Raw genomic sequence first — 25801 nt, 5'->3', positions numbered from 1 at the left:
GTTTTGTGTCTAGTATCAGGGTTCTTGCAGCTTTGTGGGAATTTTCACGCCACCTTTAAGAGCTGAAGTTGAAGGAGAACTTGGATGAAGCATTGCAGCCAGTAGATGGCTAGCATAGTTGTGATCCCTTTGTTAGTTTGTTCTGATTATTATTATTTTATTTTTTTATATTAAAAAAGAAAACAGTTATTGTTAGTTGTGACTAGTGAGCTCTATTTGTATTTTGTATCTTGAGTTTGCTTTGCTTAGCTGTGTTGCTATTTTTGTATTGTCTGAGCTCTGCCCATTGTTGTAGCTAGCTAGCTACTGGTTTCTAGTTTGTTTTCAGTAAAGCTATTTAGAAAAAAAAAAAAAAGGGTATTTATAAAATAAGGTAAAAGAAAAAGAAAAAGAAAAAAAAAACCATAACTTTGTGCTGCATGTGCTTTTAGCTGCATTATATGACAAGAATGATCTCTTGCATTGAGAAAATATGTGGTGTTTTTGATGCATGCATTTTCTTTCTCATATGAGGGTGGACCCTATAAATATGAGGTCCACTTTCATGTGAGAGAGAAGATGAATAAACTGGAAACACCGTATACCACCTCCCTTGCATTATGGTCCTAATTTACTGCCTATGGAAAAGGTAACATAGATAAAGCATTATTGCAGTACATATATATATATATATCTCATATCAGTAGCCACATGTTTAGATGGAGATGACTAAACAAACACAAATAGGGTACGACCTAGGGCTCATTCTTGATTGACTATCATAAACACGCACTTATGACATCTTTGGAAACATGATTGGCTCCATTAATTAAGTCGATCACGGAAATTTGCCAGCAGCTCCAGTATAAGTATTACGAACGTCCCTATGCACGTCCTTGCCTCCTGCTATTTCTTTGAAATTTGTATGAGCATTAGGGCCTCCAATACCAAAACCAGGACCGACACTGGGACTTACACCAGGACCTATACTAGGAGCAACACTAGGATCCATACCAGGACCGGCACGGGATCAACACCAGGACCAATACCAGGGCCAACACTGGGACCAATACTAGGACCATAACCAGAACCAGCACCGGGACCGACACCAGGACCAACACTGGGACCAAATCCTGGACCAACACCAGGACTGAGTCCTGGACCAAGACCGGAACCAAGACCAAGACCAGCACCAGGACCGACACCAAAACCAAATCCTGGACCAAGACCAGGACTAATACTAGGACCAAAACCAAGGTAGCCTGCAATAGGGCCAAATAGTCCTAAGCCGGGAATGCCTCCAAAACCAGGGAAGCCTCCAATAGGGCTGAATGGTCCTAAGCCAGAAATGCTGCCAAAACCGGGAATCAAAGGAAATGGCCAACCAAAGCCTAAGCTGCCAAAGAAATGTTGACAATTGTAAAGCTAATTATCTTTCTTTTGCACATCTCTTCTTCCTTCAGCAACAATAACAAATGCAATAAGAAATATAGTGAAAACGAGCAATGCCTTAATAGTCTTCTCCATTATATTCTATCTTTTTTCTTTGTTTTTAACATGGAGATAAATGCTTTATGGCCGCCCTAAATTTATAGTGCAACTAGTGAAAGCGAGGGTTCCTTACATTTTTGGTCTTGGAATGAAATTAAATGGTCTACGCATGGAACGCTTGGTTGTTTCAGAAGATTAATGAGGTGGACCATGGCAATATGGTTGGTAAATTAATTTTACATGGCCATAATTTCTTTAATTGTTTTGGTATTAGGTGTAGGTAAAAGTTTAGCCATGTTGTCATGGCTGAAAATACTACCCATGCAAGCATGTTTACGAATATTTTAGTTAGGTAGAATGACACAGGTATACGCAAATGAACTATTATACCATTTTTCTACTGTAAGAAGTTTGGATTACCAGATATCATAAATTTCATTACTAGTTAAAGCTTTTTTTTTTTTTTTTTTTTAAAAGAAAAGAAAAGAAAAGAAAAAGAATCATTGCCACCAACTGCATATATACTATTTTCATCTTTTAAAAAAGAAAAGAAAGAAAAGAAAAAGTGGCATGGTTGTTCATTTGTTCTTGTTCTTTCCTAAGGAATCGAGTTCAAGGTGAACTCAGCCCTCAACTGGGCTCAACGAACCCATCCATATTCAAGCTTTTGATAAATATTATTTAGACCAATACAAACCAACTAAGCTTTTTCTCAGTATTATTATTGTTTAATTTTCAAGAAAATCTTAGCGTTATCAATTATTACCTAATATAACAACTTAAATATAATGGATTTGGTGCTTAAATTTTGCATGGGCCATGATTTCTTCTGTTGTTTTAGTAATAGCTAGGCTGCCCTTCTGATGCCAAATTTCCAATAAATGAATTTAGTAAATTTATTGTTTATAAAAGAAGAAGAAGAAGAAATTATAAATTTATCGGTGGCTTCATGACCCCATGGATTTATTTGGTCAATATGACATTAATTTATTTTTATAGTGGGATATTCACCTGGATAGTTTATGTGGTAGTGCAGCCCACAAAGATTTTGGATTTGTTGGGCCTGGACCCCAATTAATTTGTATGCTACTTAAGGGTATGGTGGTGATAAATGGTTGTGGGCTGCATACAAATTAATTGGGGGTGATAAACGGTTGTAAGGTGGTTTGTTGCTAAAAGTCCAACTACTTGAGAAGGATTTTAGATAGCTGAGGCACCCCTTAGGCATCTTGAGTTAGATCACCTTCCCTAAATATTAATTGATGTTTCTCTCTCTTTCTCTCATGTTTCTCTCCCTTGAAAATATTTCAACCCTATTCATTGGCCCTTCTTTCTTTTTTATACCTTTCTATTAGTGGTCCCCTAATAATGAGAGAATATTCTGCTGGCATGTGAGTCTTTTCACCCGCGGTGCCTGGGTAGCCCTTTGGGTTTAGGCTACTGTTTTAACATGTCTATTCTTGTGTTAGGGAGTGAGACCTGTTGTTTTGTTGTTGAAATGATTTCCTAGTAACTTGAACTGACGCCGAATCTCGTGCTCTGTTGGTGGACTCCCCCAAGACATTACTTCCCTTCCTTGGGGGACAAATGAGGATTATTCAAAATTTCAAATACCATAGAGAATGCAACAACTTACTTGTAATTCAACTCAGGCCTCTTGCTTGTGGGATGGGCCTGGGATTAGTGATCCTGAGTCTAAGTTTGGTATGGGCCGAACTTTGTCCTCCCGCAATTTTATTCACAGCATGAAGGCTTACAAAATTATATCTTTACTGTTGAAAGCACTATATATATTCGAAATATTGGACCAGGCCGACGAAAAAGTAGGTCCACGGTGAGCTAGATGGTCCAATCTATAACCAATTGACTCCCTTGATTCCCTACAAATAACTATCTATAACAAAAAACTATAAGTAGGGGTAATATGCCCACGTGGGTAATGGAGGGATGTGGGTATGTGAATGTATTTGAAATTTTGAATATGAGAAAGAGAACAAAAATTGTCTTCATTTGTACTCTTTGTGAAAGGGTTCTTACTTCTTAGGTAGTGGGTTCATGTGATTTGATTTACGCAATGAATTATTTGATTTACACATATTTTAATCCAAATAATGCTTCAAGAAATAACTAAATATGAAATTATTAATTTAAAGTTGTGTTTAATTATTTGAAAATTTATTTATTTTTTATATCATAATAGCCCCACACTTTCAATAATGATAATCCAAATTACTCACATTTGAATTTTCCTCAATTTTCATGTATATATTTACAAAATGTAAAACATTTTACTCTTCAAATAATTTATATAAATATCACATGGGCTCAAATATCATATTTAACACATTAGACATACCACCATATATACTCACAAATTACTCCGAATGTTCACCTTTTCTTAGAATTCCTTAGACCTCAATTTTAGCAAATCAACTCTAAAATAATTTAATAAACATTTTCAAAATTTAATTTAATCAATTTTAACCAAATTTTAGGAATTAATTAATGCTTTATCTCTTGGATTGAATAAGGTGCATGCAACTCCACAATAAATTAAATCTACAACCAATAATATTATGATATCTTATTAATTAAACTTAATTTGGACTAAAATAGACTAACTAAAATTAAGAGTTCATAACCATGTGTGATTGAACTTAATTCAAGCAAGTACACATTAACTTTTAAACATGTTTTCTTGATATCTTTCAATCCGGTGGTCTCCTATTAATGCTCATGAATTGTCATTTTGATTGTTATGGCTTCAAGATTTAGTTTATGTAATGCAATTGGAAATCAAATGATCAAAAGTACATTTTTACCCGTTTGATGTGATGTGATGATAATATGCAAATGAGGTGTCTATAACCATATGATATGTTGCACATTGTCAATAATCCAAGAAGTGCAATCAAAGGCTGTTCTTTATACTATTTGAGAAGAAAAACTGAATGACTTAGGTCAACATTAGGATTTTGATTTGGAAGATTTAGAAGAAGAGTACCTGAGAAATTATGCATAAGGGAAGTTTGAGGTGCGGATTGAAGATGAGAACGAGAGATCATGATATTGGCTGCTTGATGAGGAGCTCCAATCCTAGATTCCCCAATATACTGAGCACTGAGAAATCCAACAGTTGGTGGCATTGTTCTTGGGTTATTGGACATTGAAATCCAGATTTTCAACAGATAGAGAATTGGTGGAATTGGTGTTAGCCTGCACTGGAGGTCCACCATTTCCATTGGATCTAGAAACCTGGTTCATTGAGGACTTAGATCTGGACTTTTAACCCGGTGGATATTCATGATGTTTGTAGCATTTATCAGCTACTGAGCTACATGACTTGGAATTCCACAGTGACTACAAATTGACCTTTCTTTCTTGTTATTGTATCTTCCTCCAGAATTGGGCTTGCAGTTTGAATAGAGAAAAAAGAGAGTACACCTTGCTGATAGATGATATACTACTGACTCACTCATGAGGGTTTAGCTACTATACCATAATTCTCATTCAAGCCCATGAGAAACCTCATCACATAATCTCGTTTTTTCATTGTTTCACAAGAACATTCAGGCATTGGATCCTAGCTAATTAACCAATTCTTCCCAAGTTGATTTGAAATTAGCAAAATAGTCACAGATTGAAAGGTTGTTTTGAGAAATGTGAGAAATTCCTTTGTGTAATTCATATATTCTCAGGGAATTTCCTTGAGATTACCTGTGCTTCAAATCCAACCAGATTTGTCTGGCAGTCTCGGTATACATCACAGTGTAAGCTATGCTCTTCTGGATTGAATTAATGAGACAGGACAGTACTGTCGTTTTACAACAAATCCAAGCATTGAACAAAGGAGCACTAGTTTATGTCATGGTGATCTCGCCATTAACGAAACCAATTTTGTTCGTTGCTGTAAGAGCAACGATCATAGATCATGCCCAAGAGGGATAGTTATCACTACATATCAGTGGCTGAGTGACAAGAGAGCTCCCAGGGCCATCACTATTACTGAGGTGTAGTGGGGATTGGAATTCAAATAATCTGCCATAGAATTTGGAGATTGAGTAATAGATTGATTGGAGTATGCCATGGATGAATCTCAGAGAAGCCCTTATTTTCACTCTTGCTTTCTCTCGATAACACAGGTGTTAGTGCTTAGCACTTGTTTGATGGATATTGGTTACGGACTATGTGACGTATCTATTGAGTGGAGGGTTAATTTTAGTTCACATACACTACACCGTACGTGTGCAGATAAAGCTATTATCAAATTTGAAACTATTCAATTGATATAATATATATATATATATATATATGTATTTAAAAAAAAAAAAAACTATGCAAATATATTTTTGCTTTTCTATGGATAGTAGAAAATTTGCCGTAATAACTACCGGCCACAATGACACAATAGTACTATTTATCATAATATATATATATATATATATATATAAATTTACCATTATTTCCAAAATACATAGGAATTTACCACTTTTTGGATATTCGAGTTTTTCATGGTATTCGAGTTTCATGAACTTGAGTTCAATAAAAAAATTTTCGACAAATTTGAAGGCTATTTTTTCAAAGAACTCGAGTTCATGGAACTCGAATACTATGCAAAACTCAAATTTCCCAAACTTGAGTACCTAAAAAGTGCTAAATTCTTACATATTTCCGAAAGAGTAGTATTTGGCCATAAGTACCCAACATTGTATTTATAGAGATAGTTCAACTAATCACTTTATTTTTCTCTTATAAAAAAACCAATATATGATTCATAAAATTAATGGTAGACACAATTTGTAAGTGATTGTGATAATGATCATGTATGGTTAGAGGAGATTGAAGCATTCCTTAGTGATGTTGTATAAACAAAATATTGTTTTGTTATTTAATAAAATTTCTAATTGATTTAAAAAAAAAAAAAACTATTTGAACATATCTTTGCCTTTTTAAAATTGATATGAGTTGGTTAATTTTCATATTAGTAATTTAGTAGTGATTGTTGTGCAATTGAATGTACCTACTACCTACCAATTGTTTGAGTAATAAATTAAAGTAATTTTGTGATCCTTAAGAGGAAAAAATTTATAATAAATTTTAAACTCCAAAAAATTTGGAAAAAATTTCACACTATGTATAATAGAAGTTAGAAAAATAAAAAAAGAATAATATCTATCAAATACACCCAAAATAATAGAATGATATATATGGAGAGAGAATTTAAAAGAAGAGATTATTTTCAACAATTTAAGTGAAGAAATTATTACATATTACTAGTTCCAGTATTATTCAAACTCTAGCCGCAATGAATAATAAAACCGTGTAGCATCAAAGAAAATAAAATAAAATAGCATTTAAAATTGTAACAAGGATGTTTGAGATAGTCATTACAGTCTTCCAATTTGGTCCGACTGCAAGCTGCAAGATGCACAATGTCCTGGATCGTTATAATCGTCATTACCACTGAATGAAGAGACGAAATAATTAATTTGATAAGATCTCTCAATTGCTTCGTTTAAACTCCAGTGCTCGCTATCCAAACCCTCATAAGCATCATGATGGACACCATCCCAACCCTCGTAAGCAATAATGCTGTTTCTGCTGCTGCTGCATTGTGCAATTGTTTGGTATAACTCTTCCACACTCTGCTCGTATACCAAACTGACCCCACAATTACGCACTTTCTCTATTGAGACACAGCTCTCAAATACAACCTCAATCTGATTGTATTCACCATTCGGAAAAGTAGCAAACCAATCATCACGAGATAAATACAATATCCAAATGTCACCTGCACCAAATGACACCTTAAAGACAATTTCAGAGTTGGGGAGTTGACTGTGAAGTGAATCACCAAGGGCCATCACACGAGCTCTAAAACCAAATGTTTTGTTGGAATTTAATCCAAAAAGATAGTTATATCCTTCCAACTTAGCACACAGAGCGAATCCCATCCACCTACTGTTACACCAATTGGGAGGCAGGTCTATCCTTGCTGAGTTCCCCACACGTTGATGAGTAAACCACCGCGGAATTTCAAATGCAGGAATAATTATTTGAAATTCAGTTCTTGATCCTTCCTTTTTCTTTTCGGTAGAAGTTTCATATCCAGTTTTTGAACGGAGTCCCTGTACCCAAAAAAAAAAAAAAAAAACAAACAAATTTATAATGAAAGATATTTTAACAATTCATGTGAGAGAGAGAGAGAGAGAAGAGATTACTTGTAGGTAACGGTCCAATATTTTAAATGCCACTCCACCGTTGCTCTCATTATAATAATGCCTCGTGCAGCCAAAAGATTGTATAAATTTGAGCAGATCTGGTGATGGTTTTGGCAGTCCTGGTAATAGTTTGAGGGAATAACATCCTTCAGCATTTATATATCTCACAGTTGATGGAAACTCTGGCAATGATTGAAGCTTAAAGCAGTTGGACAAATCAAGAGCTTCAAGTTTCGAAAGTTGACTGATGCTTGCAGGCAGGGTGACAAGACTGTTTCCACTTAATGTTAAATGTTTTAACGAGGATAAGAGGCCAATGCTTTTAAGCCCCATTCTTTGAAGTCGAAACAGCCCACCAAAATTAAGTTGAGTTTGGGAAAAGGAAAACAATCCACGCCTCACAGAAAAGGAAGAGGAACATGGTCTAAATCTAATGCCAGGTCCACTCAAATCAAGTTGCTTCAAACACTTCATTTTCCACACGTTCTCTGGTAGGGCGGAAAGTTTCAAGCATCCTGGAAGAAGGAGTTTTTCAAGAGACCTCAAACTATCCATATTGTTTGGAAGGCATTCGAGATTTTGGCAGTCTCCTAGATTTAACGAAGTAAGGGCAGTCAAACACTCGATTGAGGAGGGTAGTTCGACAATAGCAGTCTTATTCATGGAAAGTTCTGATAGGCTTTTCATAATTCCTTTAAACTCTGGAATATTTTTGATATTTATGCAGTCACAAAGATTAAGAATTGTAAGGGACTCCATTTCAGTGGACATGATAGGAAGATTCGTAAGAGATCGGCAGAATTCTAGATCTAAAACAACAAGCTTCCTGAGTTGTCCAATAGATGGGTGTATCTCAACTAGATTATGGCAGCCAATAAGATATAGTCTCTCCAGTCTTGGAAGCCCAGAGAAGTCAGGTGTTCTAATAAGGAATTTGGAATCACTAAGATCAATGGACTTTAACTTGTCTAAATACTGTTGCAAAAAAGAAAAGAAAAGAACAATTAACTTACATTAAAGTGAATATAGATTTTAGTTTAAGTTGTAAATAATGTATAAATTAAAACAATTATATAATGAAAGGGGAAAGATGGAAGTGTATTGTAACTACACCTACAGAAAAGAGATATAATATAGGGTAAATTACGTATTTGGTTTCTATCCTATACACTATATTTTAATTTGGTCTATAACCTTTCAATTGTATCAATTTGGTCCCTATCATTTCAGTGTTGTGTCAATTTAGTCCTTACCATTATTTTTAGGATGAAAATTAATGACTCGTCTAATGGCCAAAATAAAAAAATTAGACTTCGTTGATGCGACAATACACAAAAATTTTATTTTGGCCATTTGTTATGTCATCAATTTTCATTTAAGATATAATGATAGGGACTAAATTGACACAATACTAAAAAGTTAGGGACCAAATTGACACAATTGAAATGTTAGGGATCAAATTGAAATATGATGTATAGAATAGGGACTAAATATGTAATTTACCCTATAATATATCATAGAAATGCACTTAAAAGACAGAAGTACCTTAACTCCCTTCCAAAGATATTCAATGTTGCTGGAGTGCAATTCAAGTTTAACAAGCTCTTTCGGTTGGAAACTAGAAGGCAAACATTTTGAGGAATAACCGTTCCATATAAGATGTCTTAGGGAATTAGAAACATGATTGAGACCATTTGATATATGCAAATCATCAATCATAAGCAATCTAAGATTAAACATCTTTGAAAAGGTTTCAGAATATTCTTCAAAGCTTTGAGCCTCTTCCGGATCCCCATCTAAAGAGGTCAGACCTATGGCTTGAATTGATTCTGTTGCCTAAAATTCAAAAGCAAAGACTTGGTGATTTGCATGAGAAAATATAAGAGTACAAGTACCGGTCTAGTTTTATACAATGTTAAGGCGATGAAAATATATATTCATTGAGTTTTCCATGTATATAACTTCCTTTTAACCAACCCTGCAAAAAGTGATAGTTTTGTGCACTACGTGCCACCTTTTTACAACTTTTTATAACTTCATCTTAACCAACAAGGTTGAGAGTGGGAAATTGCCCCATTGAACCCCCTAGAAATAATTAAATTTGCATTGCCCTTCCCGAGAGAACCCCAAATGATGGACCCAACTTCAAATTTAACAATAGAAAATCAATAAGTTTTAAGATATAACATTTTTCAAAACTGTTGATATTGTAGGTTGTGATTGGTATATGATAAAAGTGATATCAAAGTTTGGCTCAATCGAAAGTGGTACGGCTCCAATCATAATATATCATATTAATAGTTATCAAAAAATGTAAATAAAAATGTTATATCCCTAACACTATTCATAGAATATAAAATAGTAAAATATAAATTGTGTTACGACTAGTCACTAATAGATCGCAGTACAACGTCATGGTTTAACAGTAAAATGCACTGCATATTAAGAGTCCCTTTAGTAATTAAAAGAGCGTAGTATCCCTAAAAGAGATGATCATAACACATCATATTTTAAGGTTTTCTTCTTATCGTCCAGTTTAAAACTCATATACGAAGATTGCTATTTTTGTTTTATAACCATGCTTCAAAACTAGAGGTCCAATTCTACCTTTTAGGAATTCAAGACCAAGAGAATATGTGTGTATATATATATATATATTGGAAATGACGACACTACTTTTAAAGTGATTGGAAAATAAAGAAAATAAAGCCTATAGATCGAAGTTGAAAAAATAAAAAAATATTAGCATTTTGTTCTAGGTAGTAATCGGATGAATGATTGGATGATTACATCAAGAAAAATGAATTCATTTTTTTAAAAATGAATTCAAGTTTACAAACTAGTCATTAATTTGGGCGATGCGCAAGAAAATTTTAAACTATAAATTAAGATGACACATATATACACAATATAATAAATAAAACAATTTTCCCAGTATCAAAATGAAAAGCAAAACAATCTTTAAGGTAGAAAAAATATCCATTCCTAAACAACATTTACTAACAAAATTTTGTGCATCATCAATTCTTAAAGTATGCTAAAAATTAACAATTATTCTATAAAACAAATTTTATAAAAATATAAAACCTTTCTCCCCCCTATAAAATCCAAAGTATCAAAACCACAATTCAAAACAAAATGAAAAAAAAGAAACAAAAACAAAAACAAAAATTACTTCAAATTCTAACTTTTTGTCCCTAATATCCAGAATACAATTGTACATCAAACATTTTTCAATCCATGAAACAAAATAAAGCAAACAACTTCAAGAACAAAAACCAAAAAGAGCAGAACACATAAGACTAAGGGTCCATTTGTTTTGGTGGTAAACAATTTCAGGAAATCATTTTCCATTGACCCGCGTGTTTGGCAGCTATGGAAAATAAAATTTTCCAGAAAATCAGATGCATGTTGACCATAATTTACTCCTTTGACCCGAAAATGGTTTTACACTTTCATTTTCACTTCAAACCATTTCTAGGTCACGCACAAAAGAGAGAGCCAGAGAAAGAAGAGAGTTCGAGAAAGAAGAGAGCTCCGCCTGAAAGAAGAGAGACAGAGAAACACCGAGAAAGAAGAGAAACACCGAGAGCCAGAGAAACGCCGAGAAACACACAGCCCCGCCGTCGCATGCAAGCCACTCCGCCTACCCATCCCTTGTCCTCGTCCTTCGCCGAACCATCCCTCATCCCAGGATCGCACCGATCGCGCCCCAGGATCGCACCGATCGCACTAAGATCGCCGCCATCCTCTGTTGATCTGATCTATCTCTTACTCTCAGGCGATCTCGGTGCGATTGCACCCCAAGATCGCACTGGATTTGATGATTTTGACCGGATTTGATATATTTTTTTTCTTTAGGTTTTGTTTCTTTTGTGTCTGTGACTGAAATATGATATTAATATTTGTTTGGAAGCTGAGAAAATGTGAGCAAAAAGTAGAAAATGTGTTTTCCATAGTATTTTCAAGAATACAACCAAACACCAAAAAATATTTTTCAAAGTATTTTTTGAAATGCAACCAAATAGCCTGAATATATTTTTCTTTCCCGAAAATAGCATTTTCGGAGAATAAATATTTTACGGAAAATATTTTACACGAACCAAATGGACCCTAAATCAAAATTGAATAGGTTAAGAATGAAACTCTTTCCAATCTTCTGGAAAGATTAAACAGAAAGGAACCGCAACGACCTTCATCTCTCAGTAAGTTCTACCAAACACTGAATATGAAATTATAATTTCAGTAAAAAAATAAACATAAAATAATTTGAATATGATAGTTTGATAAAATTACTTCGTTAACATAGAAACATTTTGGCCACAAGTATAGCATTGTAAACATAAATATGATGTGTGATGTGCATTGCCACAGTCCGCAGTTAAATCAACCAAAAATAATAGAGAAGTACTAGTCTATAATATTTTCACAACACTTTCACAACAAATTATAGGTAGTAAGTTGTTATTGATTCTAATTTGAATCCACAACTTGAATTACTTTTTTGCCCGCCCATAACAACTATTAACAATTTACCACTTAGAATTTGTTATAAAAATATTGTGGACATAAGCATTTCTCAAAATAATATGTTAGTAAAAAAATAAACAACTAAAAAAATTACCAAGACGGAAACAAAATGGAAGAAATAGAGAGTATTGGCCTCTTTTTTAACTTAAGGGCAAAGGATGTAATGATTAGGAGAGAGAGTATTAAAGGGAGTAATAATAGATTTAAGGGTAATTATACTCCCTTCCATTGAGGTTTGAAAAAATCAATACTCACCCCCCTTCTGTTTATATTAGTAACGAAATATTTTAAATTTTTATAAGAATATTTTTACAAAAGTTTAACCATAGTTAGCAAAAACATAACTGATTAAGTCAAAATAAAAACGAAAATTTATCAAGCACTAAAACACTTGCAATGGCAAATCTCTCCATAACCCATTAAAAAAAAAAAAGAAGAAGCAAAAGTCATACTTAATATTTTAAAATACACTTTAATTAAAAATTAAATATTAAAAATAATTTTGGAAACTTGCCCTTAAGCAAAGGGTAAGTTGGTACATAATATTTTAAATATTAATTTAACAAAATTTGGTTAAACCAATGTCAAAGAGAGGAAAATATTTTTTCCCTTCAAGTTCGAGGTAGAATATCATCTCCCCAAACTTCTAGGAAGGGGAGTGTTATTACCCCATAGATTTATATGGAAACTAATATGGAAGATAATTAATAGGGGGGGGGGGGCGAATATTGAAAAATAGGAAAATAAAGATTGGATAAAGGGCAATGGTAGAATTTAAGAAGGCATAAATAATAAAATTCAAGTAGGTATAAAAGGAATGGAATGGAATACTGAACACTGAATTCTTAAAAAAGAAAAAGAAAAAGAGAGAATGCTGAACATTGCCAAAAAAAGAAAAAGAAAAAAAGAGGAAAGGTTGAACAAAGCACAACCATAGAATTTAAGAGCGCAAAAAGGGAATGGAATGGTGAGCCAAAATTAGCTAGTGATGGGTTGCTGATGACATGAAGTAACAGAAGTTTTGAAAAATTTATTGTAAAACTTCCATTATATATTATAAAGATGATACAATCATATTATGTTTTCAAAAATATAAAAATCGTTAGAAACAATATACGAAAACGAAAGTTTGTATTCTGTATTTCGTTAATCAAGAACTTAGGCACCTATTTACCTGTTGGATCAAAACAAACTATTTTATTGAACGAAATTATGCTATTATACCTACTTAAACTCGTTTGTTGAAATAAATTTTTAGTTTTGCCATTGTTCTTACCGAATCTTTCGTCATTATATGCAACAAATCTTTACAAAGCCACAACCTGCTGTGCTTTCCAGGCTCTTCACATGATTCTCGACGGACAATTTCTCTTCCCAATTCTTGTAGTAGATCATGCATCCATAATGTCTTGTTTTCTAAGATTAGGAGAGATTTATCTAGAAGAACACTTATACCGATTCTCGCATCAAACCCACGATTCTCTAATATCTCTATTACTTCATCTTTAGTCTTCCCTCTTAAGAAACACGCAATATCCAAGAATATATCCTTCCACATTTTCTCTAGTCCATCATAACTTACTTTAAGTATATCAAATATCTCTTTTTTAGGATTTTTTTTCAAACTATCCAATGCACTTTGCCATTCATCGATTTTTCTTCCAAATAGAAAGGAACCCAAAGTTACAAGAGCCAACGGAAGTCCTTTAGCATAAGATATCACATTTTCAGAGAGTGTACATAACCTTCTCCTGGTTGCTCATTTTTGAAGGCTTTCAAACAAAAAAGTTTTAGAGCATCATGATCATTTAATGTATTAGGCTTATATATTTTATGAACTTCATATTGGAGCAACAAATGTTCATCTCTAGTTGTTATTATGATCCAACTCCCTAATCCAAACCAGCCATATTCTCCAACCAATTTTTCTAATTGGTCCAATTGATTAACATCATCTAGAACAACTAGAACCCTTTTCCGACATAGCCTCTTCTTGATCATGTCAACTCCATCATAAACATCCCATATGTCTATGTTTCTTTCCTCCAAAGTTTGTGCAAGAAGTTGTTTTTGTAATGGAAGCAAACACTGTTTTTCTAAAACTTCCCTAACACTAGCAATAAAGGTAGAACCTTCAAAATCGTTGGAGAACTTCTCATAAATCACTCTAGCAAGAGTTGTCTTTCCCAGCCCCCCCATACCACAAATCCCAATCATGAAAACGTCGCCCCCAAAATCTAAATATGAAGTGATCAATTCCTTTACTAAAGAATCTATTCCTACCAAGTTTTTGGTAATGTTTGAGAATTTTGAACTCAGTTCACGCAGTATCACTTCCACAATGTTTTGGATAAAATCTGCCTCACGCCTGTGGAGAAAAGCATTAGGTGATAATACTCTAAGTGAAACAAATATGAATTCAAAATAAAGCAGCTAGCCTAAATTTTATTAAGGAGAGGGCTTGGGAAAAATTACAAGGGTGTAAGGAAAAGATTTTGTCTCAAGCTGCGAATGAAGTTTTGTTTAAAGTTGTTGTTCAAGCTATCCCTACTTTTGCTAAGTCTTGTTTCAAGCTTCCTGTGGGTTTATGCAAAGATATTGAAGCTGTGACTCATAAGTTTTGGTGGGGTCAACGGGGTGATCGAAGGAAGGTGCATTGGAGGAATTGGAAGACTGTGTATGATGAGTCCATAAAAACCATTAAGGTCGTCCATCTTAATGGATGATAATTGCATCATTAGTGGGTCATCAAAGGAAGATGAGTAACCACTCAATACATTCAATAACGACCATCAAAGGTCTTAAACTCTACCATCAAAACAAAGAACGTTACAATTAGGGTAATAATCACCCTCATTTATGTCCAACGGCTACTAAGTCACCTATAAAAAGGGACAATCTATCCATTTGCTAAGGTATGTCAAAAACCACTACAAAATGCTATCTATAGTAGAAAAGATATGGGCTAATACTAACTTAAGCATTGGAGGCTCCCCCACCGGGCACAATCCGGTGGTTTCTTCGATCAACTTTCTTTATCTTGCAGGTCCTACAAGATTGTCTAAAGCTCTGGATTGGATGAGTGATCCAACTGACGATTTTAGCATCATCAGTGTATGCCAAAAGATGAAGGTGGGATGTGTTTTATAGGTCTTTGTATTTTTAATGAGGAGATGTTGGCAAAACAAGTTCAGCGCTTAATTCATGACAAGGAGTCCATTTTTTATAAGGTGTTCAAAGCAAAGTATTTCCCTAATTGCTCTATTTTTGGAGTTGAAAATTCTTCAGGGCCTTATGCGTGGAAGAGCATTCTAAAGGCTAAGAAAGTGATAAAGTTGGGAGCTAAATAGCGTGTTGGTGATGGCCATTCTATTCGGGTGTATGGTGATAATTGGATTCCTGGAGATCATGGAGGTAGGGTGATATCTGCATTCTCTGCCTTGCCAACCAATGCTTTAGTTTCTGATTTGATTGACCCGGTTACTGGCTGGTGGAACTCCAGCTGTATTGAGGCGTCTCTCATTTTGGAAGTTTTTTTCTTTTTCTGTAAATATCGGATACTTTATGGTCATAGGAACATTTTGGTAATGTTTTTTAAAAAACTATTAGTTATTTGCATTTAAATTTTTGCAAGGGCCGTTACAATTTAAAAACTTAAGAGGTTGGTGATTCCATTTAAAACAAAAGCTTAGAGGAAGGAGAAGATTAACAGTCGGGGGGAGAGTAGGAATGAAACATGAAAGCGAAACAACCTAAATAATAATTTTTTTTTTTTTTTGATACAAACCTATATAACAATTATGAAAAAAAAAAAAAAAAATCATTGTAGGGGAAAATTAATATAATAATAATTTTTTTTTTTTTTTGATACAAACCTATATAACAATTATGAAAAAAAAAAAAAAAAATCATTGTAGGGGAAAATTAATACGTGAACATAAAAAGAGTGGCAGGAAAATATCAATTTACGTAGGAATCACTGAATGATGAGAATTAAATGTTTTTTTTTTTTTTTTGTGTGAAATTTAATGCTTAACACATGGCTTATATATAAGCAACAAATTTAACACATGTCAAACATATATGAGGTTGACCTATTATGGTTTGCCATGTAGCATTGTTAGTCCTAGATATCTTGAAGAATCTATTACATGTCAAGTGTTTAGAGACTCATATATGACACATGTTATTGTTGTGTGCATCATCTAATTCAAGTTTGGGAATCCAACTTTTATAATAATATTATAGATAATTTTGTTTCACTCTTTTCCAAAAGAGCTTCTCCTAAGTGTTGAAGGCAGGCGTCTCAAATTATTTGTTATAACAATAATATATCAGCATTGCTTCCGCTGAGTCCCGAAATACAACAGGCTTTTAACTAGCATAAGTTGAAGGATTCAGATCCTCTAGATTTCCTAGAGGATCTGAATCCTAATAAAAAAAAGCTGTCATTTAGATACCAGCAAAAGAAATATTTATATGGAAATTACCTATTTTGTAAATGCCATCCAGCTATATTAGCCAATTCTGTCAAAGCAACTTTCCACCTTTCAATCTTCTTTAACTTCTTTGTAGAACGTTTGTGATCAATAAAGGCTTCTGCAAAAGCTCCTGTCTGTTTTCGTATATCAGATGGATCCACATCATAAAAAACTGGTATAACTATCATTTCATTTTCTTTCATGCATTGGATAATTTCTACAAGCTCATCCAAACACCATGTCGAAGATGCATAGTTTCTTGAAAGAATTACTATAGCAAACCTTGATTCATTTATTGCTTTCAAGAGCTCTTGGGAAATAGGTTTTCCTCTCTCAAGTTTTTCTTCATCCTTAAAGGTCAAAATGCCCTTCCGTTGCAAAGCAACATATAGATGATCGGTAAAACTATTACGAGTGTCACCAAAAAAACTAAGAAAAACATCGTATTTCCACCATATATATATATATATATATTTTTTTTTTTTGCAACCACCGAGATTTTAAAGAAGAAGAGGATGATGATATGGCTCCGGGAATGCTCGTGAAAACCATTGAAGTACACTGGTAAATCTTGAACCACGTATGTTTAATTAAAACTGAAGAAATTACAAACAAAATAATTAGAGAAGAAGAAAACTATTTGATGTGTGTTTTTAATTAAGGAGGGATAGATGAAATAAATGCATGTGAAAATGAGAGCTTTCATATTTTTTAGGACATAGCTTGTGTAATAGACACATTGGGATACGAACACATGTTTGCATCCCAGTTTGTCCCTAATGCACTAAACATAATTCTATCCCTATTTTTTAAATGGAATTGTAGCAGTGAGTTAAGGCTCAAAACCTCTTGAAAGTTGAAACAATGCAATTGTCAAATTCAGTTCCTATAAAAGAAAGAGAGAGTTAAAAAGATGGGGTGGAGAGCATTCATTTAGAGGCCGGGCAATAACTTAAAATGAGTTTTCTTATATTTAAATATCACTTAAATAATATTTAATTATGATTTTAAATTACAATTTTTTTTATTTAAAATTCATTATTCTTACCTTTTTTTTTTTTTTAATATGACTAATTCATTTAAAGGTAATTTGGTTAGATTTCTATTATTTATTTTTTTGGAAAGATGCAAAAATTAATAAATTAAAAAAAATTGACTACAAATTCTAAAAATTGATATAACAATAAATATAATATGTGGCACTTAAAAAAGATAATAAATTTGTATTTGAATGAATGATTTTAAGAATACTGTTGATATTATATTTTGTACACTGTTGTTTTACATGCCAAATCCCATTTTAAGACAAAAAGTGCAAAAAGTCTTTATTGACTAAACTTTGACTGAGTTGTCCACTAGTCAAATAAAGTCAAATTTTTTTCATAATTGCTAAATTTCATCATTTTATATCTAAAATAATATTTTTTAAACATTTTTTTAAAGAAATTATACTTTATTGTCTTAAACTATACCCCAAATTACACTTGAATCTTAAATTTTTTGAATGTACAATTTGCACCATAAATTGACCCTTATTCCACTTTACATTCTAATGTCAAGTTTTTTTGTTATAACACTAACATTGGGGGTGTAAAACCCCCCTAAGTTGCTATTTTATAACTAATTCTTTAAAAACAAGCTCCATCCCAATTGTTAAAGCGAAAATTTTTTCTCACCCTGCTACAATGAAGTTGTATACATGCAACCTCACTGTTCACAAGATATATAAAAAAATACTATTACTTTATTAACTCCTTTTTGTCTCTTCTTTGACTCTCCCTCTTCTCTCATTATTCTTTTTTTCCCTTTCTTGCTCCCTTCCACCCCTCTCAGTCTCACTTCTCCATCTTTATCTCTTATCTTTCTATTTCTCTCTTCTCCATTTCCCACTCTTCTCTCTCTATTTCTCTATTCTTTTTTCCCCTTCTCAGTCTCCCTCTCTCCAAATCGGTGATTGTTGGTTTAGTGATGGCGTTTTGGTGGTGGAGTTGAATCGGTGGCCGGGTTTGTTGGGATTGGCTTTTGGGCTTTGGGTAGCCGTGATTCAGATCGTCGTGGGCCAGTGGGTGCTTGTGGCTCGCTGTGGGTTGGTTCAGATTGCCGTGGTTGGCTGTGGGTGGTCGTGGGTTTCAGATCGTCATAGGTGGGATTTTGGTGGGTTCAGGTCGCCATGGGGCTGTTGGTGCTCGTGGGTGGCCATGGTTTTGTTAGCCGTTGGCCACCGCGAGTCTTGGGTTTGGTGGTTGTGGCGAAAAATTAATATGATTATTTATTTATTTTTTTTGTTGTGGTTCGTGGGTATGGATTTGGCAGTGATGGGTGTTAATGGTGGTGGTGGTGGTGGTGGTGGTGGTATTGTTTTTGGTTGTGGCGGCAATGGCAGTGGAGGTTGGCTGTGGGTTGGGGACCTTGGTGCGGAGGTGGCTAATTTATTTATTTATTTTTAATGTGGCAGATCAGGAGGTGGCTAGTTTTGATTGTGGGGGTGTAGTGGTTGGTTGTATTTGTGGTTGTAGGTTAATAGAAAAATAGAGTGGGAGGAAAGAGAGAGAAGAATTTTTTTTTTTTATTAATTTGTTTATATTGTTTTAATCGATTGTAGGTAAAAGTAAAAATTGAGATGTAGGGTGTAATATAAAATGAGTTGGAATAATAGATAGATTCTTAGATGGTAAAATAGAACTTCTATACTATCCTCATTGCTAATGCTCTTAATTTGGAGGGAAAAATGACACACATAAAAAGACCCAATTATCTTCTCAATCTCTTATAAACAAAAGACAAATTATATTTTATTACTTTAAACTATACTTTGATTATATTTTACACAATAAACTTAACTTGGATTTTCATCCGAGTTAATGACAAATTAATATGGGGGTGTAAAGTGTAATGAGGTTCATAATTTATGGTGTAAAATTTGCATTCAAAAAAATTTATGGTGTAAAGTATTATCTAGATATAATTTAAAGTGGTAAAAATGTAATTTCCCTAACATTTTTCAACCGAGTTTCACCACGGTGAACTAGAGTTTGTCCTTGATTTGTTTTTATCATTTCAGGATTGTATTTTTTTATTTATTAGTAGTTGTAAATAAACAAAAATAAAATAAAATAAAAAACAATTTTGTCTATCACTGTATCACATAATGTCACGAATTCCCAAGGAGAGATCGATGAACCACTGCCTCCAGTGACTTCACCCCTATCCTTGCATACCCAACTACCAAGTAGACAACAATGAATAAATCTATTCTTGCCCTTTTTTTCTTTTTCTTTTTTAAACAACAAAAACCAAAAGAGAAAAACATAAACCATTCTTGTGACTTAAAATGGGCAATTACTAAATAAAACATGTTTTCCACTACAAAAATTTTAAGCACACAAAGAAAACAATTCTCTCTCTCTCTCTCTAGAAAGTTAGTTTGAAGATTCATGGTGCATCTCTCACATAGAGAGAAGATTCAAGCCCTCATATTTCTGTGTCCATTTTTTTATTATTTAAGCAGTGAAACGGTGCAAACTTTTAAAATAAGAATTTTCAAAATACAAGGATTAGTCTACCAAATCTATCCCAAATACTATAATTAAAACCAAATCTAACTAAAGACCTAAATCGAAACCATTGCATCTTAAAAATTCCAAACCTAACTCATATTTAATAATAATAAATAAAAAATAAAAACCTGTATTAGTGGCGATTCCGGTAGACTGAAGGTGGTGGCGGGTGTTCGGTCTGATCTCTCCCTGCCTTACGAATTGTGTCACTCTTTGGATCTGTGCTTTTTATTTCAAGAAGGGAGTGAAGAGGAAAAAAGACTGACGTGTGAAAGAAAAAGTCAGTTCCTAACCACGCTGTTGGAGTCATGGCAATTGTTGCGTCCATAGATTCAGTCCCGTCAAAGTCCTCACCGTGCAACCGAAGAAGGTAGATGAACCACTTCCTACTACGTGTTTAAAGTCATGGCATGAAAGGGTGGTTTTACAACACCCAATAAAGAGATGCCGTGCCACATTAGCAGTTAGAACCGGAGTGAAAATTCAAAGTAGAGTCGCTTTGACGTTTGTTCCTAATAACGACCAATTCTTCTTAAATCATAGGGACCAAATCAAAATTTATGGGTTCCCTCCAAACAGCCCAAATTGTTCTGTGGAAAATAGAATATGTCAAGGGCTTGTTTGATAAGAAATTTCTANATCACAAGTCTTCATCACTCATAACTAAAATTGAGTCCGCCACGGTTTTTTTAGTTTGTTTGGATTTGTTTTAAGTTTTTGTTTCCACCACTCAATTAATTGTATCTCACCAAGTCTCACAACACCAACACACACCAACACCAACAGATAAAGCCAAAAAGAAAAAGTCAAGAACAGGGCCAAAATGTAATAAAGTTAAAGCTAAGCTGAGTCAATCACAGTTGTTCAAAGAATAAGATAAAGTACTAAAGTTAAATTGTTAAAGTCTTAAAGATAAAGAGAGAGAGAGAGACTCATTCATTTCATTTCATATTTCACTTTCATTTTCATTTTTTAGATAAAGAGAGAGAATCAGAGAGAAAAAGAGAGAGAAGTTATTAAATACTTGAGGTTGAGGTTGAGGGACCACCGGAGCAAGCCGGGTGACGAGCGACGAGCGATGCAGCGAGCGACGTGTCTAGCCGAGTTGAGCGACAAGCGACGGAGCGAGCGATGTGACTAAGTTGAGTGACGAGTGACGTGACTGATCGGCGATCTTCGATCTGATCCAGTGAGCGATCTCCGATGCCCGAATCCCGATGCGATGTGCTCTGCATTGGAGCTCGGGTTGTGTTGGCTAATAGATCTTTGATGCAACGATGCCCAATCCGTCTATTGGCTTGGGTTGTAGCATTGGCTATGTTGCTTTGACGATTTTGTCTTTAGGTTTGCTTTAGTGATTTCCGATTTAGTGATTTGAGGTTTCTAATTTAGTGATTTGGATCGTATATTGGGTTTTGGTTTTTTTTTTTTTTTTTTAATTTTTTTAATTTTTTTAGATTGGGTTTGCTTTACGTTTAAGATTGATGTTGGGCTTTTTTTGTGGGCTTGCACTGTCACTTATTTTTTTTAAAGATTTTAGTACAAATTTTTTTTGGGCTTTTTTTTTTTTTTTTTGCTTGAAAGTAGAACAAATAAATAAATAAATATAAATGTATATATATATATATTTTTTTTTTTTTCTTTGAGGGTGTTCCTCATTTTTTTTAAAGGGTAAACAAATAAAAAAAATTCATTATTATATATAAAAAAAATTTCAAGTTAGAGAACACCCTAAGTCCAACCGTGGCGTTGCAACTGTATATCTTTTGTCTTTGTTTGTAGTGTGGAGAGAATTGCTTTACGGCCACCCGAAATTTATAGTGCAACTAGTGAAAATGAGGGTTCCTTCAATTTTCGTCTGGGAATGAAATTATATGGTCTTTGCATGGGACGCTTAGTTGTTTCAAAAAAGAATAATGATGTGGACCATAGCAATATGGTTGGCAAATTAATTGGAATTCAGATTCTCCTCTGTAGCGTTCGTACCATCCTCTGAACTTCTTATACTCACCTTTTAAGTGGAATTAAGGGTATGTTTGGTACACTGAATGTAGATTACATTAGGAATAATAATCTTTATTACTGAGAATAAAAGACATTGTAATGAAATAACTATTACTATTCATAAGTTTGGTTGTTACATATGAAAAACTTGTAAAAGATAATGCATAAGGAAACTTTATATTTTTTGGAAATATATTAATTTTAAAACCTATTATATACATTAAGGAATAACTATTACATCTATTTTAAAGAGAAATAGCTATTCTTCAATTTAAAGAATAGTTATTCCAATGTAATAATTAATCCATATAATTAAGATGCAACTAAATGACCTAATTGATATTACACATGAATAACTATTTCATTACAGGAGCTATTACAAAGTACCAAATGTCCTCTAATTCATGGATGAAAAGCATAAGCAAAGAGTGGAGTAGTTGCAGGGAAAAGATTAGCTGTGGAGTTGTGGCTAAAAATACTACCAGTACAAGCATATTTCTGAATATGTTGTAAAATACGTGAAGTAGAATGACACAGGTATACGCAAATGACCCCTTATACCATGTTTCTACATTAAGAAGTTTGGTTTACAAAGAAATTTGTAGAAGATATCATAAATTTTATTGCCTGTTAAAGCAGAAATAAAAAAGGGAATCATAAATTTCGGAAGAAGAAACTACATTGGATTTCCAACTGCTTTTACTCTTTTCATCTTTTAAAAAGGAAAATAAAGAAATGTGAACATGGCACGGTTGTTCACTTGTTCCTTCTTTCTTAAGGAATCAAGTTCAAGTTGAACTCGACCCTCATCTGGGCTCAACCAACCCAGCCATATTCAATCTTTTGATGCATATTGTTTAGACCAATACAAACCAACTATGGGTCCGTTTGGATACAACTTATTTTGCTAAAAACTAAAAACTGAATTGCTTTAATTTAGCCCAAGATTCATGCCTTTTAGCTGTATCTGGATGACCATAAAAACCCGTAAAGTGCCACCAACTAAGTTCTCCACCATCCACCCAAGCATCAATATGATTTTGAGTTGAATTTTTAACATCTACCCTTAAATCTTCTTTCCACAGCAAAACAAGACCACCACTATTCCCAATACTAGGAACAACAAAACAATTTTTCATTTTGCATTCTTCCTTAATTAAATCTAACCAATCTTTTTTCAATTTTGTTTCCATAAGGAAAACAATAATGGGCTTTTCTTTATTAACCACCTTTGCCAAGGCATTAACTGTTTGGAGGTTCCCAAACCTCCGACAATTCCAACTTAAAAGATTCATTGTGCTCAGCAGGGCTGCTGAGCAACCTCCGCCATTTGAGTAGTTGAGCTTACCTCAATTTTCTGCTTCTTTTCCTTTGTAATAGAATAATCTTCTTCACTTTCAGTTTCAACCACTTTTCGCTTCTCCCCTAGGTCAGGACTCCCATCTTTCATCGCTGAAGAATTTAATGTTTTATCAACAACTCGTTTCCAGGTTCTTTTAGAGTTACGGGTAGGCAGGGCAAATTTGTTAGGAGATGAAAGAGTTAAAGCAGCATCGTTAAACAATACTTCGTGTACAAATTTCTTAGGCCTCCCACGTGTGCCTTTCTTTTCTTTATTAATAAAAGTCCAGCCCACTTTAAATTCATCAGCCCGAGTTGTCTCCAAAGAGTCCATCTCACGTCCAACTTCATTCCCAATGAAATCCGAGTTTGGCTTTGACACATTCACAGATGAAGTGGCATGAGAAAACATAGGAACTGCAACTGAAGGAAGCCCAGGAAAATCGAGATTCAATTTCGAAGACCCTGGATAGTAGTTAATCTCCTTATCTAATTCACGGAACTGCTCCTCAAAATTCAGATTCTCCTCTGTAGCGTTCGAACCATCCTCCAACAGCATCGTTGAGATCCTCGCCAATGAAGAAACATTCTCCGCAACCTCCATATTCCCCCCCACAGGTGGAGACATCATATCATTGTCAGCATTAACCTGAGAAGCAGACGAGGTGGTGGTATTATTCAAACTGAAGTGAGGTTCTGGTGTACCATGAACAACACGAGTCCCTTGAATTGTCATCAATCCCTCCATACCACAGTTCATAGTGTCATATCCTTTAACTTCAACAAATGCTTTCTTTGCCGAATTAAAGAGAGGAGCTCAAATCCATGGACCAAATTGTTGATCCTCTGATTTCAAAGGACCCTTACTACGCGGCCAAAGTGAGCAATCCTTACTATCGTGAGATACAGACCCACACCAATAACAAACATTAGGCAACCTCTCATACATGAATGTAGCCCAACCTTCACAGTTTGCATCCCAAGAAATCTTTCTTCCTCTACACAAAGGCTTGGAAACATCAATAATCACCCTTACTCTCATGAAATTTGCTCCCAACATTTCACCCAAATCTCTCGATTTGATAACAAAACCAATAGTCTCACCAATACTGAAAGCAGTCTCAATAGTTTGGAGAGGAAAAGGTTGATTATGAATTTGCACCCAGAAAGCAGTCTTTTTGAAACCCAACAGTTGAATAGAAGTATATCCATCAAATCTTTCAAAGACAAGAAGATGTCTGTCAAAAGCCTAAGGTTCGCCTTGAATAACTCTTTCAGCATCAACTTCCAATTCAAAAGCAAACACCAAAATATTTTCACCACCAACAGTGACATTGAAACCACCCTTTGTGCGCCATAACAGTCTGAAAGTTTTTGCAACCGCCTCAACATTGAGAGTTCTATGAGTAAAGAATTTTCCTGCAAGAACAAACTCCCTCTTCTTTCTATTAGATCTCAAGGCAACCCGATTTTCCTCATATTCAAACAAAGTTAATTTCTTCAACCAAGTAGATAATAGCTCCATTGAACAGTGAAAATGACAAAGGACATGGAGACAGGACTAAACTAAACAATATCCAAAACACACCAAGACTTTAAGTAACTAAACTAAATACTATCCAAAACACACCAAGTCTCTAAGTATATAAGAATACTAGAGAACCCATCATCCTTCACACAAAGAAGGGAAACCACATACTACAAGGAAGAGAGTGTTAACTACCCTTACTTGAGAACTCCCACAATGCTACAATGTTAAAACACTTTCGTTATTAGAATGTTTTTGTACCATTTAAATTTTCTTGAATTTGAAAATATCAACAAATTTAGGGTAAATTACAAAACACATCCTTCAAGTTTGTTGTGTTTAGTTTGAGATGTTTGGATTTTACACCTTGAAGTTATAAATTTTAGATTTTACACCTTGAAATTTGAGAGTGTTTGAATCGTCAACCCCTCCGCCATTTGTTGTTAATGTGTTCGTTAAGTGACACATTAGCTAGCCATCTGTGTTTCGTTGGTCCAATAAAAAAATGCTATCTCTTACCTATCACAACGGGAGAGATGCTAGTTAAGTTACAAGACTTTTGCACTACTAACATTCCAATGGGCTACAAATAAGTGTTGTTAGTGATTTTAAAGTTTTTCTACTTAATATCTCCAAAAAAAAATGTTTTTCTACTTAACAGACTCAATT

The 25801-nt window shown here is 34.1% G+C and overlaps 1 long non-coding RNA gene and 1 pseudogene across 1 annotated transcript; both read right to left on the bottom strand.

The window, feature by feature from the left end:
• Positions 1-634: 634 nt before the first annotated feature.
• LOC136070547 (uncharacterized) lies at positions 635-3457 on the bottom strand. Its single transcript, XR_010631765.1, has 2 exons — positions 3107-3457; positions 635-1375 (listed from the first exon to the last, which is right to left on the bottom strand). It is a non-coding gene; the product is annotated as an uncharacterized LOC136070547 (long non-coding RNA).
• Positions 3458-6717: 3260 nt separating this feature from the next.
• Positions 6718-17181, bottom strand: LOC112008376 (disease resistance protein RPV1-like; annotated as a pseudogene).
• Positions 17182-25801: the final 8620 nt, after the last annotated feature.

This window comes from Quercus suber, unplaced genomic scaffold (genome assembly GCF_002906115.3).
Source record: "Quercus suber isolate HL8 unplaced genomic scaffold, Cork oak 2.0 scaffold_242, whole genome shotgun sequence".
Taxonomy (NCBI): Eukaryota; Viridiplantae; Streptophyta; class Magnoliopsida; order Fagales; family Fagaceae; genus Quercus; species Quercus suber.
This window is presented reverse-complemented; position numbering and strand designations above follow the sequence as displayed.